Here is a 12972-nt window from a genome sequence, read left to right as displayed (position 1 = left end):
GCCTTTGGTAACCTGTCTTGGGTGGAATATTCATTCACATAAGCCCTTCTGGGATCTGTTTCTGTTTTCAACTCAGAGTAATGAGGTCTGTGAGCTTATTAACCATGGCATAAAGTCATACTTGTATTTGCTGTAAATGTACTTCTTTCAAGTTTAAAAGGTAGTGGCCAATTCTGCTGCTCCATGATTTACGAGATATGTCTGTAGTTGTTCTCCTGTACATTTCATTTTGTGGGATCTTGGGCAGGACAGGACCTTAGAGATTACCTGAGGACTCTCTTCTGCAGCTCCTTAGCGTACGTATGGTCTTTTAATCTTTGCTTGGCTACTTCTCGTGATGGGGAGTTCACCACCTCCTTGGGCAACCAATTCCATTGTTGGACAGATCTGCATAAAAGAAACATTTTCTTAACTTTGAGCCCTAAATCTGCTTTCTAATAATTTATGATTTCTCTAGCTTTGCTTTCTGTAAGTACCTAGAACAACCATGTACAGTACTCTTGTTCAATTTTTGAAGGGCTGTCAGGTTTTTGAATTTTGAGTTGGGAGGTTTAGTCGTCATTAACAACCTGAAAAAACATTGGTTGGGACCTTCTGCATGCCCAGCAAAGCACGGTGTGAGATGCTGAGGCTGCCGGTTCTTCCCTAAAGAAGAGTACAGGACACCTTCTAGGTGGAGGTGCAGGTGAGTCCGGAGGTGCAGTGGGTGGTGCAGGTAGGACTGAAGGGTGGGGGCTGGGTGGGAGTCAGCACCATGGGGCTACCTGAGTGCTGAGAGGTGTGCCTGTGGAGTCTGGAGCTTGATCTTCTCCGCTCTGATTAAACATGGCTAGTTCCTTCCACCTCTGTCATGATTGCCACCTCTTGATAAGCCCAGTGGTCTGCAGGCAGCTCCAGAATTTCTCATTGATCCTGCCTTCCAGTTTTTGTCCTTAGGGCGGAGCTCTAATTTTCAGTTTGTCCAAATGGTCTCTCCAGTCTCTTCCTGTTTCCTCCTCCTGGCCTGGAGGCCTCTCCCTAGAAATGGAGATGATCCCTCAGTGATGATCCCTTCTGCTGGTCTTTGCTACCCTTGGGCTCATACTGGGGCTTCTCTGTCAGTCCTCCTACAACTGGTAGGTTGGCCCTTTGGTGCCAGGCACACACAGTGAGTGCCTTACTTTTCTTCCTTGATTGCTGAAGGCACAAGACCCTTCCCAGCAGGTGCAGCCACCCTAACATCCCTTTAACCTGTGGGCCAGGGCTGGGCCACAAGGTCCATGCTGTTACTGGTCCCGTGCTGGCAGCTGGCTTTGTCCTGACTTGGCCCCAGCAGCTCCTGTTTTCTCCGCCCTGTCTTTTCTCGGAGCTGGCTCTTGTGGCGGTTATCACAGCTCTGCCTCTCTGCAAAAATTCATCCTGAACATTTTTTCTCTTGATCTCCTTCTGTACTTTTCTTTTTCCTTCTCTTAAGCCCCCTTAGCCTTTCAAGCTTTGGCCCCCACTCTCCCAGCATTATTTGCCTGCTTGGGTTCCCTTCCCTTCAGCACATTGATGCCCTTCACCATCCAGGGTTTGGAACATGTGCCTAGTTGCTGTTAAGCTCTGGGCACTGCTTTGATCCTCCTTCATTTATTTTATTTTAAAAAATTTTAAAATTTGTTTTTAAATTTCAGCTTTACTAAGGTATAATTTACAAATAAAATTGAAATATACTTAAAGTGTACACTGATGATTTGATATACATACACATTGTGAAAGGATCCCCTGCCACGTTCATTAACATATCCATCACCTCGCATATTTATCTTCTTTTTTTTGAGCACATTTAAGTTCTACTCTCTTAGCAAATTTCAATTGTATTAAGAATGTGTTATCAACAATAGTCATCATGTTATATGTTAGATTATACTCTGTTACCAACCTCTCTATTTCCCCATCCCACAGCCTCTGGCAACCACTTTTCTACTGTCTGTTTCTATGAGTTTGACTTTTTTTAGATTCCTCATATAAGTGATACCATGCAGTATTTGTCTTTGGCTTATTTCACTTAACATAATCCTTCAGGGTCCACCCATGTTGTCACAAATGGCAGGATTTCCTTCTTTCTCATGGCTGAATTATATTCCACTGTATATTTTATATATATATAATATATATTTTTAAATAATATATATTATATACAATATATAAATATATATTATACATAAATATGTAATATATATAATATATTTTATATATATGTATATATTTCACATCTTCTTTATCCATTCTTCTGCTGATGGACACATAGGTTGTTTCCATCTATCCCTCATTTATTTAAAAATATCCAAGACCCTATCGTGTGAATCTAAATCCACAAACCTCCCGGCTTTTGCTTGCAGTCACCTCCAGCTCTATTCACAGTTTGAGGGGCCAGCATCTTTCGCCATAACCTCCACCAGCTCGTGGGGCTGAAGGGGAGAGGACAGCTCTGCAGGGGTCTCTCTCTCTCCCTCCAGCACTTGAGTCTACCTTTCATCAGGGGCATCAGCGCCCTGCATGTCCCTGGGCCCTCTCCTGAGAGTGGTGATACCGTGTGGCCAGTGTGGCTGCCTTCTTGGCCGGTGTCTGGGGAACCAGGATCCCTAGTGGAATGGGAGGTAGCACAGGGGAGTAGGAAGTCAAGTGTCATATAGTCCTGGGTTTTTCATGGTGTAACTCAGGTGGAGTTTTTCTTACCTGTGCACTGTTAGGCTCTCCTGAGGCTGAACTGAGATTGAGCATGTACAGTATCCAGGACAGCCTGCAGCAGACGTTCCTTGTGTCCCTGACGTGTGGGTGAGTGAAGGGCCCTGCAGTGGAGCTGTTCCTCCTGTGCACGCTGTCTTGTCTGACTCCTGTGACCCTGCAGGGCAGGCAGTGTCTTTGGTTTTACTGCTGACAAACGTCAAGGTTGGAGAGGTGAAACGACCTCCACAGGGCCAGTAATGAAGCCCTTTTGGACACCCTGCCCAGTGCTCTTCATGGCTTTATATTTTAAGAGGAGTCCTGGAGAAAAGGACTTCTGCGCTTTAATGAATTTTAAATACCCAGATTCTATAGCCAAAGGCTGGCACAAGGAGCTCTATTCAAGGAGTAGAAGAGCGATTGAAGGGGACAGGAGTCTGCCTGACTCCTACTCCTGGCACCCTACGGGACTGGGATCCAGGGCAGGCAGTAGCCTCCAGAAACGTTGGATGTTTTCACCCCGGTGGCCCAGGGCTGGCTGCCTTGGGGACAGGGCCAGTCGGCAGTCATCAGAGGGACTTCTAGAGGAAGGACCCCCCCCCCCCCGCCCCTGATGGAAGGCTTGGTTGCCCTTTGGCTCCAAGGGCAAAGGAGTACTTCTAGGCTCTATAGCCAGAATCTTTCTCTAACACTTATTGCCTTTTCTTCCCAGGCATCTGGCCCCTAACTCTAAGCCTTTCCTTATCCAGGAGCATAGCTGGGTCTGGGTATAGGGAGACTATTTTCTTTAGCTCTCCTCTTTTTTTTTTTTTATTTAACGATTAAAGAAAATTGAAGTATCAATATAGTTGATTTACAATGTGTTAATTTCTACTGTATAGCAAAGCGATTCAGTTATCCATCTATTTATATCCATCTATCTCTACCTATATCTATCTATCTATCTATCTATCTATACACACACATTCTTTTTCATGTTCTTTTCCATTATGGTTTACACAGGATATTGAATATAGAAGGTCCTGTTGTTTATCTATTTTATATATAGTAGTGTGCATATGTTAACCCCTAAATCCTTGTTTATCTCTCCTCCTACCTCTTGCTCTCCCCTTTGGTAACCATAAGTTTGTTCTCTATTTGTCTGTGAGTCTATTTCTGTTTTGTAAATAAGTTCATTTATATCATTTTTTTTAGATTCCACATGTAAGTGATATGATAGGATATTTGTCTTTCTTTGTCTGACTTCACTTAATATGATAATCTCTAGGTCCATCCATGTTGTTGCAAATGGCATTATTTCATTCTTTTTATGGCTGAGTAATATTCCATTGTGTGTGTGTGTGTGTGTGTGTGTGCATACCACATCTTTATCCATTCATCTGTCGATGGGCATTTAGGTTGCTTCCATGACCTGGCTATTGTGAATAGTGCTGCTATGAACATTGGGGTGCATGTATCTTTTGGAATTAGAGCTTTCTCTGGATATATGCCCAGTAGTGGGATTGCTGGATCATATGGTAGTTCTATTTTTAGTTTTTTAAGGAACCTCCATACTGTTCTCCATAGTGACTGCACCAATTTAAATTCCCACCAACAGTGTAGGAAGGTTCCTTTTTCTCCACACCCTCTCCAGCATTTAAATTTGTAGACTTTTTAATGACGGCTGTTCTAACTGGTGTGAAGTGATACTTCGTTGTAGTTTTGATTTGCATTTCTCTAATATTAGCAATATTGAGCATCTTTTCATGTGCCTGTTGGCCATCTGTATGTCTTCTTAGGAGAAATGTCTATTTAGGTCTTCTGCCCATTTTTTGATCGGGTGTTTTGTTTTTTTGATATTAAGCTATATGAACTGTTTGTATATTTTGGAAATTAATCTCTTTCAGTAGCATCGTTTGCAAATATTTTCTCCCAGTCCATAGGTTGTCTTTTTGTTTCCTCTTGTTATTTCTTAAGCCCACCTCTAAGCATAGGAGTGCAAGCTGATGGGACTTTGGGGAGGACTCCTGTGCAGCACGCCCCGCTTATATCAGCCTAGAGCTTGAATTCATGACCAGGGGCAGTACTTCCTGATGCCTCTCCAGTTCAGGTCATCTCAAAAAGGGCACATTCTGGGGGGAAATGATTAAATAAACCTTTTTATTGATCTGGTTGTTTGTCCCTGTTGTCTGGGCCCTGAATTTTTCACCTTGGTGATGGTTATAGGGAAGGGTACAGGAGCAAGTGCTTAAAGACTTATTTGCTAATATTCTTTTTTTTTTTTTTTTTTTTTTGCGGTACACGGGCCTCTCACTGTTGTGGCCTCTCCCGTTGCGGAGCACAGGCTCCGGACGCGCAGGCTCAGTGGCCATGGCTCACGGGCCTAGCTGCTCCGCGGCATGTGGGATCTTCCCAGACCGGGGCACGAACCCGTGTCCCCTGCATTGGCAGGCGGACTCTCAACCACTGCGCCACCAGGGAAGCCCCGCTAATATTCTTTACCTTCCCTCCCCCCACAATCCATCGACCTGAGCATCTGGCATTTCAAAACATCTCTCGTAACTCTCCCAGTGCTCTTGCCGAGGAGCACTCGGGCACTCCTGGTTCCAGAAACAGGACCCCTGCAGGCTGGTGAGTTGGGGTGGGCAGGGTAGTATAAAGGCACAAGCAGCAGACTCACGGGCTCCCATGACAGGAAGTGAGGCACAGCTGGGACTAAGGGTGTGAGGGATGTTTCTAGTTCTTTCTGACTGTCTACCTTGTTGTCCCACTCCTCCCTGCAAACCAGTGTCTTGGGTTTACCAGCAACATCTCAGTTCCACCATGACTTTGGTTGGCCACGGTGCTTACTCCCCTCCTACTGCTGTGACCTTGGAGCTCAGATCTCCTCGAGTCCCCAGTCCCAGCCCAGATTTCTGGGGAAGGATTCTGGTTGGCCCATGCTTGGTCAGGAGTTCACTTCTGGGCCAAGGAGCTGTGCTGGCGGCTATGGGACCTCCTGGTGTAGTCACACTCTGGGGCCTACCCTCAGGAGGAGGGTAAGAGACGATGCAGGGCTTGGCGTTTCTGGCCTCTCATCTGTTGACCTTTCTTCTGCTTTGAGGGATCCGTTACTAATACTTTCCACCTGGAGCAAATAATGGATTTTTTTTTTTTTTTTTTTTTTCACCAGAGGCCGTATGTTAAATCAGCATGAAAACAAGTTTGAGAGAGACCAAATGTGCAGGGTAAGGTGTGGTCACAAAGCACATCAGGTGGTGTGGCCCACGTTTCAACTGATTTTGTGTGTGTAGCTTCGGCAGTTGAAATCCTCTTGCTGGTTATTCCTCACCAATGTTTCTCCACGTGTTGGGTTAGTCCATTTCTTTCCACGTTTGGGATGTGCGGCCCAGAGAGGCGATTTGTCCTGGACCACAGAGCAGTTTGGTAATAGGGTTGGAGTTAGACACCAGGCCTTCAAGGGACCATAAGAAGTCTGAAAATGGGCTTAAACCTTGACCTAGAAATCTCACGTTTGGGGATTGATCCTAAAGTCAATAAAATATGACCACAAACATGTTCATTGCAGCATAACTCAGAATGTTGAAATATGGAATATTGAAAACTATATAAAACAACTGAAATGTCCCGCCTTGGGGGAATGGTTAAGTAAATGTTGGTATATACACTTGATGGAATATTTATATCATCATCAAAAATGGCCTTTATGAAAGACAAAGTAACACAGATAAATGTTTGTGATACCAAAGCCAGGATGCAAAATTGTCTTGACAATATGGTCACTAAACAAATCACTCTAAAGCATGCACAGGAAAATGACTACAAAATGCCAACAGGGGTTATCTCTGGGTGGCTTTTTCTTTTTTATATTTCCCAGGTGTTGGATAAAAAGAGTATAATATTTTTATGGTAGGAGACCTCGCAGTTTTTATATGCACTGGAAAACCTCTGTTGTCTGAGTTAAAGTGAACACTAGATAAATGATGTTGGGCCACTTCCTTGAACCCCGTTGAGCCCGTTTGTTCTTCTATCAGATAAAGATAATAATGTCTGCCTCACAGCCTTTCGTGGGGATTCAAGAGAGGTGTAACTCCCTGTCAGGTCAGGTGTAAGCTCGGTAGCACATAGTAGATGCTCAGGAAATCAGTGAATTTTCCCTTTTACAGATGAAGAAATTCAAGCTCAGAGGATTTGTGACCTGCTCAAGGGGTTGAGGCAAATTTGAACCCTGGTCTGTCTGATGCTGAAGCTCATCCTTCCATACCATCCACCCCCTCCCAGCCGTCCGCCCTCTGCCCACCTCCTACACCCATCTACCTATCATCTACCCACCACCCAGCCAGCCTCCCTCTCATCTGTGCTCCCATTTACCCATCTACCAACCCATCAATTAATCCGCCCATCCCTCCATCCTCCATCTCCTGCCACTGGTCCTCCCATCTAACACCCTCCTACCCACCTATCCATCTGCCTGCCCCTCCAGTCTTTTACTCATTTGCCCACCAAGCCCACCCATTCACCCCCCACTTAGGCATCTACCAACATACCCATAAACCTACCATACACCCATCTATCCCCCCATGCCTCACCCACCCTCCCTTCTCCTCCCCTCACCACATCCAACTCCCCTCTCACCTTCCATATCTGCCTGCCCATCCACCCACACACCCACTCACCCAACATTTACAGAGGGCCTCCTATGAGCCAGGCACTGTGGTCGGTGCTGAGAACACTTGACAGCTGTGTAAGACGGCTAGGTGCGGCGCTGTCTCTGCAGGAGGTGAGGGTTTATCACTAGTGCTCTTTGAAAGCAGTCTGTATCCTCTAACCTACCAACAGTTTGGAGTGTGTGTGGGGGAAATGATTGCCTGGCTGGACCCGTATCTCCTGCCTGGGGTGGTTATATCCCGGTGGCAGGTGACCTGGGTTGAAGATCAGCTTCATCACCTGATAGCCACCCATGAGAGGGTGTGGAGATGTTGTTTTGCAGATGCACATAGGGGTTGTGGCTAGGGTTAGAGGGACAAATTTGAACCTGCCTCCTTCTCTTATAGCAGCAAAACTGAGGCTTCACCCACATTTGGGTGGGGAGCACCGTGAGCGTCAGCTGCCTGTGCACTGTCCTCCCAGATTTGGGGAGGAGTCTCTCCCGCTGCCTTGTAACCCCGCCTCTTGCTGGTTGCATTCCCTTCCCTAGTCCAGAAGCCGCTTCTGGAAACCCAGTTCCTCTGGGTTTCTTTTTAGCCTTGAAACCAATATGTGCCCTGACAAGATTGACCCTTTGTGTCTCTGCTGGGCCTGGAAGGGGTGGGGGTGGGTGATTAAGGGCAGCCGAGGGCATTGATTCCCCCTTATTTATATCCCTGCTGTAAGGACCAGGATAATTCATTACCAGGCCTCGGTGGCTGGAGAGGCGGGGGTGTGATATTCTGCTGGAGCCCTGTTGAAGAATGCCTGACCCCACCGACCTTGTCTCGAGCTGGGTTTAATTAAACTGTCAGCACTGGTCAGAAGAACAAAGCCTCCCGTCCCATCCTGGTCCCCAGCCCCCATCAGAGGCAGGGGGCATTCTCTGCTGAAATGAAGAGCTGTTAAAAATGGATCTGTCTTGCCTCTGAGGGAAATTACCCGAAGCAGGAAGGCGACCTTGCTTTTGTGACACGTCCGCTCCCGGCAACAGATCTGCGGAACTGAACCGTCCTTGCCACCCGCCGAGGACCCCAGGCGTGAGGAATGGGGCTTCTTCCTGCCACAACTACCTTAAGATGCCCTCCCTCACTCCCTGGACCCCCTTTTCCCAGAAAGGAACTTCAGGAGCTTTGTCTGTGAGATATTAAGTCTGTGAGGTGTTTCTGGCACTAATGATAGAAAGAAGCTTCCTTGGTTAGAAGGTTTGGGGAAGTTTGAGGTTAAACAAGTTTCTCTGTGGAGTTACTTTCAGCCCCTTTCAGCCCCTTTAATCCACTTGTGCTCACTATAAAGCCCCCAGGGGACATGTAGGGTGTTGCCAAATTGATATGACTGTGAAAGTCTTGAAAATTTTATTTTTGGGGAATACCTAGATCTTGTGGGTCTAGTGTCAGACTTGCTGAGGCCTCAGGCAATAAGGATCAGAGCTGAGACTTGAACTCAGGTCCCCCTGACCCCAGACCCATGCACCTACCTCTAAACCATCAGTACTCAAGTTAGTGTGGGAGTTACTTAGAGGATTTTAAAATGCAGATCCCCAGGCACTATCTTCAGAGACCCTGAGTTAACAGGTGTGGAAGGGCCCAAGGATATGCATTATTGTCAAGCCCATCTGGTTCACACTTTGAGAAGCCTTGCTCCCCAGCATGCTTGCTGAGTCTTAGGTGGGGACCCCTCTTCGGGCAGAGCCCCTGTCTGTCTCTGCCCAACTTGGTTCTGGTGTGAGAGCCACAGGAACAAAGCCCTCCCAAGGGCAGACGCTTCACCTCTTGCTGCCGTGCAGAGAGCGATTTGGGGATTATGAGTTGGCAATTATGGAGCACTCTGGGCTCTCAAAGTGCTTTCCAATCATTAAATCTGTGCCTGCTGTCAAAGCTCTAGTGAAGATGCACGCGTCCTACTGGGTCGGCCCAGGAGCCTCTGCGGAAGAGGGCAGCCAGCCTGAGATTGACGAACCATGTGCCAGAGTGGCTGACTTTGCCCAGCATGGATGGATGTCCTGAGCACAGCCCCGGCCGTGGCTCTGCTCCCCACTGCCTCACAACCACACTTTTGTGAGCCTTCACAAATAAGGACAGCCAGTTGGAAACCAGGGCCTGGGGGAGGGCTGGGGGCAAGAGCTGTGGATGGGTCACCCACAGGGGATCGTGTCCTGCTGGGGACCTTTTACAAGGGCTCAAAGGAATGAAAAGCCGCCAGTTCTCTCCTACAGCCTGATAAAATCATTACGGAATAAACAATTCATAAGCATGGAGAAGATTCTGAACAGAGCCGGGATGCAGGAGGGGGCTGCTGTGAATAACTTCTAGGGGAGTGAGGATTTTTAAAAACCATCTCAAACATTACATAAATAATTTTGCTATGATATTGAACATTTGGAAAATAGAGAAAAGCAAAGAAAGATAAGAGGTTTCTTTTTTTTTTAAGTTAAATAAGGCATTTAAAAATGCTTGAGCAATCATTCCAGTATTTTTTAAAAAGAGAGTTTAATACAATTGTTAAGCACTTATGTGCCGAACAATTTCCATGCATTTTCTCATTTTAATTGTTACAGTCCTAGGCCATTGTTATCCCCATTTTACAGTTGGGAGAATTGAGGCATGGAGGGGTTAAGTAAATGGATCACATAGCTAGTTGTCGGCAGAACTAGGCTTTGAATGCATGGCATGCTCTTACCCAGCATGCTGTACTGCCTTTCGTTATAGAAAATTTTAGAAAATAGAGAAACAGGAAGAAGAAAGAGATTGCTCAGGAGTCTTCTGGGAAGGTAGGTTTAAAGTCAGGTGTTGAAGGGTGTGGGAGACACAGGTAGATGGAGAGGGTGCAGTTGCCCCATGAGCAGGGACCCCACAATTACAGAGTGTTGTGTGGATCTCGGCCTGGAAGGAGTTGTAGACGGGCTCTGTCTTCTAGAATGAGGAGTCTGGAATGAGTGATAGCCAGGGGGCCACAGAGGGTTCTCCTCCCCTTCCTCCCACTGTCTGCACCTGAGCAGGATGGACAGATGGGCCCACATCTCTCCCTTAGCTTGTTTGAAATGTTACCTCCCTGTCACAGTTCCTCAGTTCCTCCCACCCCTGGCAAAACTGACTGTTGCCTCTTTAATACCTTCTTTTTGTTTTTTTCCTCTATAACTTTTTTTTTTAATTGTGGTAAAATATACATAACCTAATACTTATCATTTTAACCATTTGTAAGTGTACAATCTTGGATATATCACCAGAAGTGGGATTCCTGGATCGTACAGTATTTCTAGTTGTAATTTTGTGAGGAATCGTCATGCTCTTTTCCACAGTGGTTGCAGCATTTCACCAACACTTGCTATTTTCTGGTTTTTGATAGTCGTCCTAATGGGTGTGAGGTAACACGTCACTGCGATTTTGATTGTGTTCTGATGATTAGTGGTGTCGGGCATCTTTTCAAATGCTTGTTGGCCATTTGTAGATCATCTTTGGGAAAATGCCTAAAGTTTTTCGGCAGGTTCTTTGTCCATTTTTAAATCAGGTTATTTGATTTTTTTTTTTTTTTTTTTTTTTTGGTTATTGAGTTGTAGGAGTTCTTTAAACATTCTGGGCATTAACTCTTTATCAGATACATGATGTGCAAATATTTTCTTCCATCCCACAGTTTGCCTTTTCATTCTACTGATTGTGTCCTTTGATGCTTAGAAGTTTTAAAATTTGGTGTAGTCCCATTTGTCTATTTTTGCTTTTGTTGTCTGTGCTTTTGTTGCCTATGTCATACCCAAGAAATCATTGCCAAGTCCAATCTCATGAAACTTTTCCCATATGTTTTCTTCTAGGAGTCTTATAGTTTCGGGTCTTACGTTTAGGTCTTTGATCTATTTTGAGCTAATTTTAAAATATGGTGTGAGATGAGGGCCCACCTTCATTCTTTTGCATGTGGATATCCAGTTTTCTGAACACCAGTTGTTGAAGAGACTGTCCTTTCACCATTGGATGGTCTTGGCACCCTTGTCAAAGATCATTTGACCACATAAGAAAGGGTTTATTCCTGGCCTTCTATTCTATTCCATTGGTCTTTTTGTCTGTCTTTATGCTAGTACCACGGTGTTTTGATTACTGTCTCTTTTAAATATGTTTTGAAATCAGGAAGTGTGAGTCCTCCAACTTTGCTCTTCTTTTTCAAAATTGTTTTGGCTATTTGGGCCCAGTGATGGCTTTTTATTTGGAATCACAAGGGACCTGTCACGGCAGAAAAGAGGGTATGGGAGCTTAGATCTTTGGATTCAAGTGGGATGAAAGTAATATACTCCAGCCTTCACTTAAGCACATTGGTGATGGGGGAGTTCACTACTTCACAAGACAGCTAGTCTTGTTGCTGAGCAGTTCGGATCATTAGGAATCCTTGTAGTGATCTTAACCTGTTTTCCTGGCACGTTTGCCCAGTGATCTTGGTATGCTCTCTAGAGTTATACTTAGAGCAAGGATGTGGGCCAAGGGTCAGCCCTTTAACTGGCCATTATCTTTGGCAGATTCTTCAAGGGAGCATTCATGTTTCTAGGACAGATCTGTGAGAATTGTTTGTAAGAGAGCTGAAGCTATCTGTAAGTGACTGCCCATTGTACAGATTCTTTCCAAGGTTCAGATCCATCCCCAGAATCTCTGTGGTCCCCCTTGTTCTATTCCATTTATCCCAGGCATCCTTGTGAAGGAATACCCCTAGATCTCCTTGCCGCTTCCAGCTCTGCTTGGCCTGGTCTGTTGGGTGGGCTGCTCCAGAGGCTTCCCTGGAGAAGCACAGAGCTATAGCTGCAAGAAGCTGGTATGATTTAACAAAGTAGGATCCTTCAGCCAGGGGGCAGTTTCCCCATCTTCCTCCCAGGAATCCAGCCCTGACCATACTTTCCTGTCTATAGTCAGGGCCTCTCGGGATGGACCAATAAGGAGGTAGGTATGATAGATGGCTGGAGAGAGAGCCATTTGAGGGGTCCTGGAGACTTTTTGCCAGAGTGTGATAGAAATGAGTACTGGACTGGGAGCCAGGGTGCTTGTGTTCTAGATCTGGTTCTGTCCCTATCTGGCTTTGACACCTTAGACAAGTCATTAGTTTCTCTGGACTCTGCTCTATCATTCTTATTAATGAATTGGATGAGCATACAGAAGGGATGCTCAACAGATTTGCAAGTGGCACAAAGCTGCAAAGGGATAGCCATTATACTCACGATGATAGAAGTAAGACTGAAAAAGATCTCCATGAACTAGGTGGGAATCAATGAGGTGAAATGAAATGCTGATAAATATGAAGATGACTGTGAAAGCATTGAAGAGGGGCGGGGGGACCTGATTTAGCAGCACTTGTTATGAAAAAAGCCTGTGACTTCAAGTTGAGGATGACTCAGGAGTAAGGTGGCTAAAAGAGTGAATGCAGTCTTAGGTTAAACTAATAGAGGCAAAGTGTCCTCTCCAGGGGAGGGGATAGGCCTGTTCTAGTCTCTGCTGATTTGAGCACATCCAGAGAACAGTGTTCAGTGCTAGGATTTGTGTTTTATTGTGTAAAATTATGTATTTTATTTATTTATTTGTGTTTTATTGTGGGAGGCTGCGGGGAGAACAAGAAACATGTTCTGGAGGAGGGTGGCTAACCTCGGGAGCC

At 45.6% G+C, this 12972-nt stretch overlaps 1 protein-coding gene across 2 annotated transcripts in view; it reads left to right on the top strand.

Annotated features, from left to right (window-relative positions):
* The window catches only part of SLIT1 (slit guidance ligand 1), a 169165-nt gene that overhangs the window by 30091 nt on the left and 126102 nt on the right, over nt 1-12972 (top strand). The gene's annotated exons all lie outside the window — the stretch shown is intronic.

The sequence above is a fragment of the Monodon monoceros genome, unplaced genomic scaffold (genome assembly GCF_005190385.1).
Source record: "Monodon monoceros isolate NGI ecotype Baffin Bay Population unplaced genomic scaffold, NGI_Narwhal_1 Super_Scaffold_4, whole genome shotgun sequence".
NCBI classification, from domain to species: Eukaryota; Metazoa; Chordata; class Mammalia; order Artiodactyla; family Monodontidae; genus Monodon; species Monodon monoceros.
Note: the sequence above shows the minus strand (reverse complement) of the source record. Positions and strands in the feature narration are given on the sequence as shown.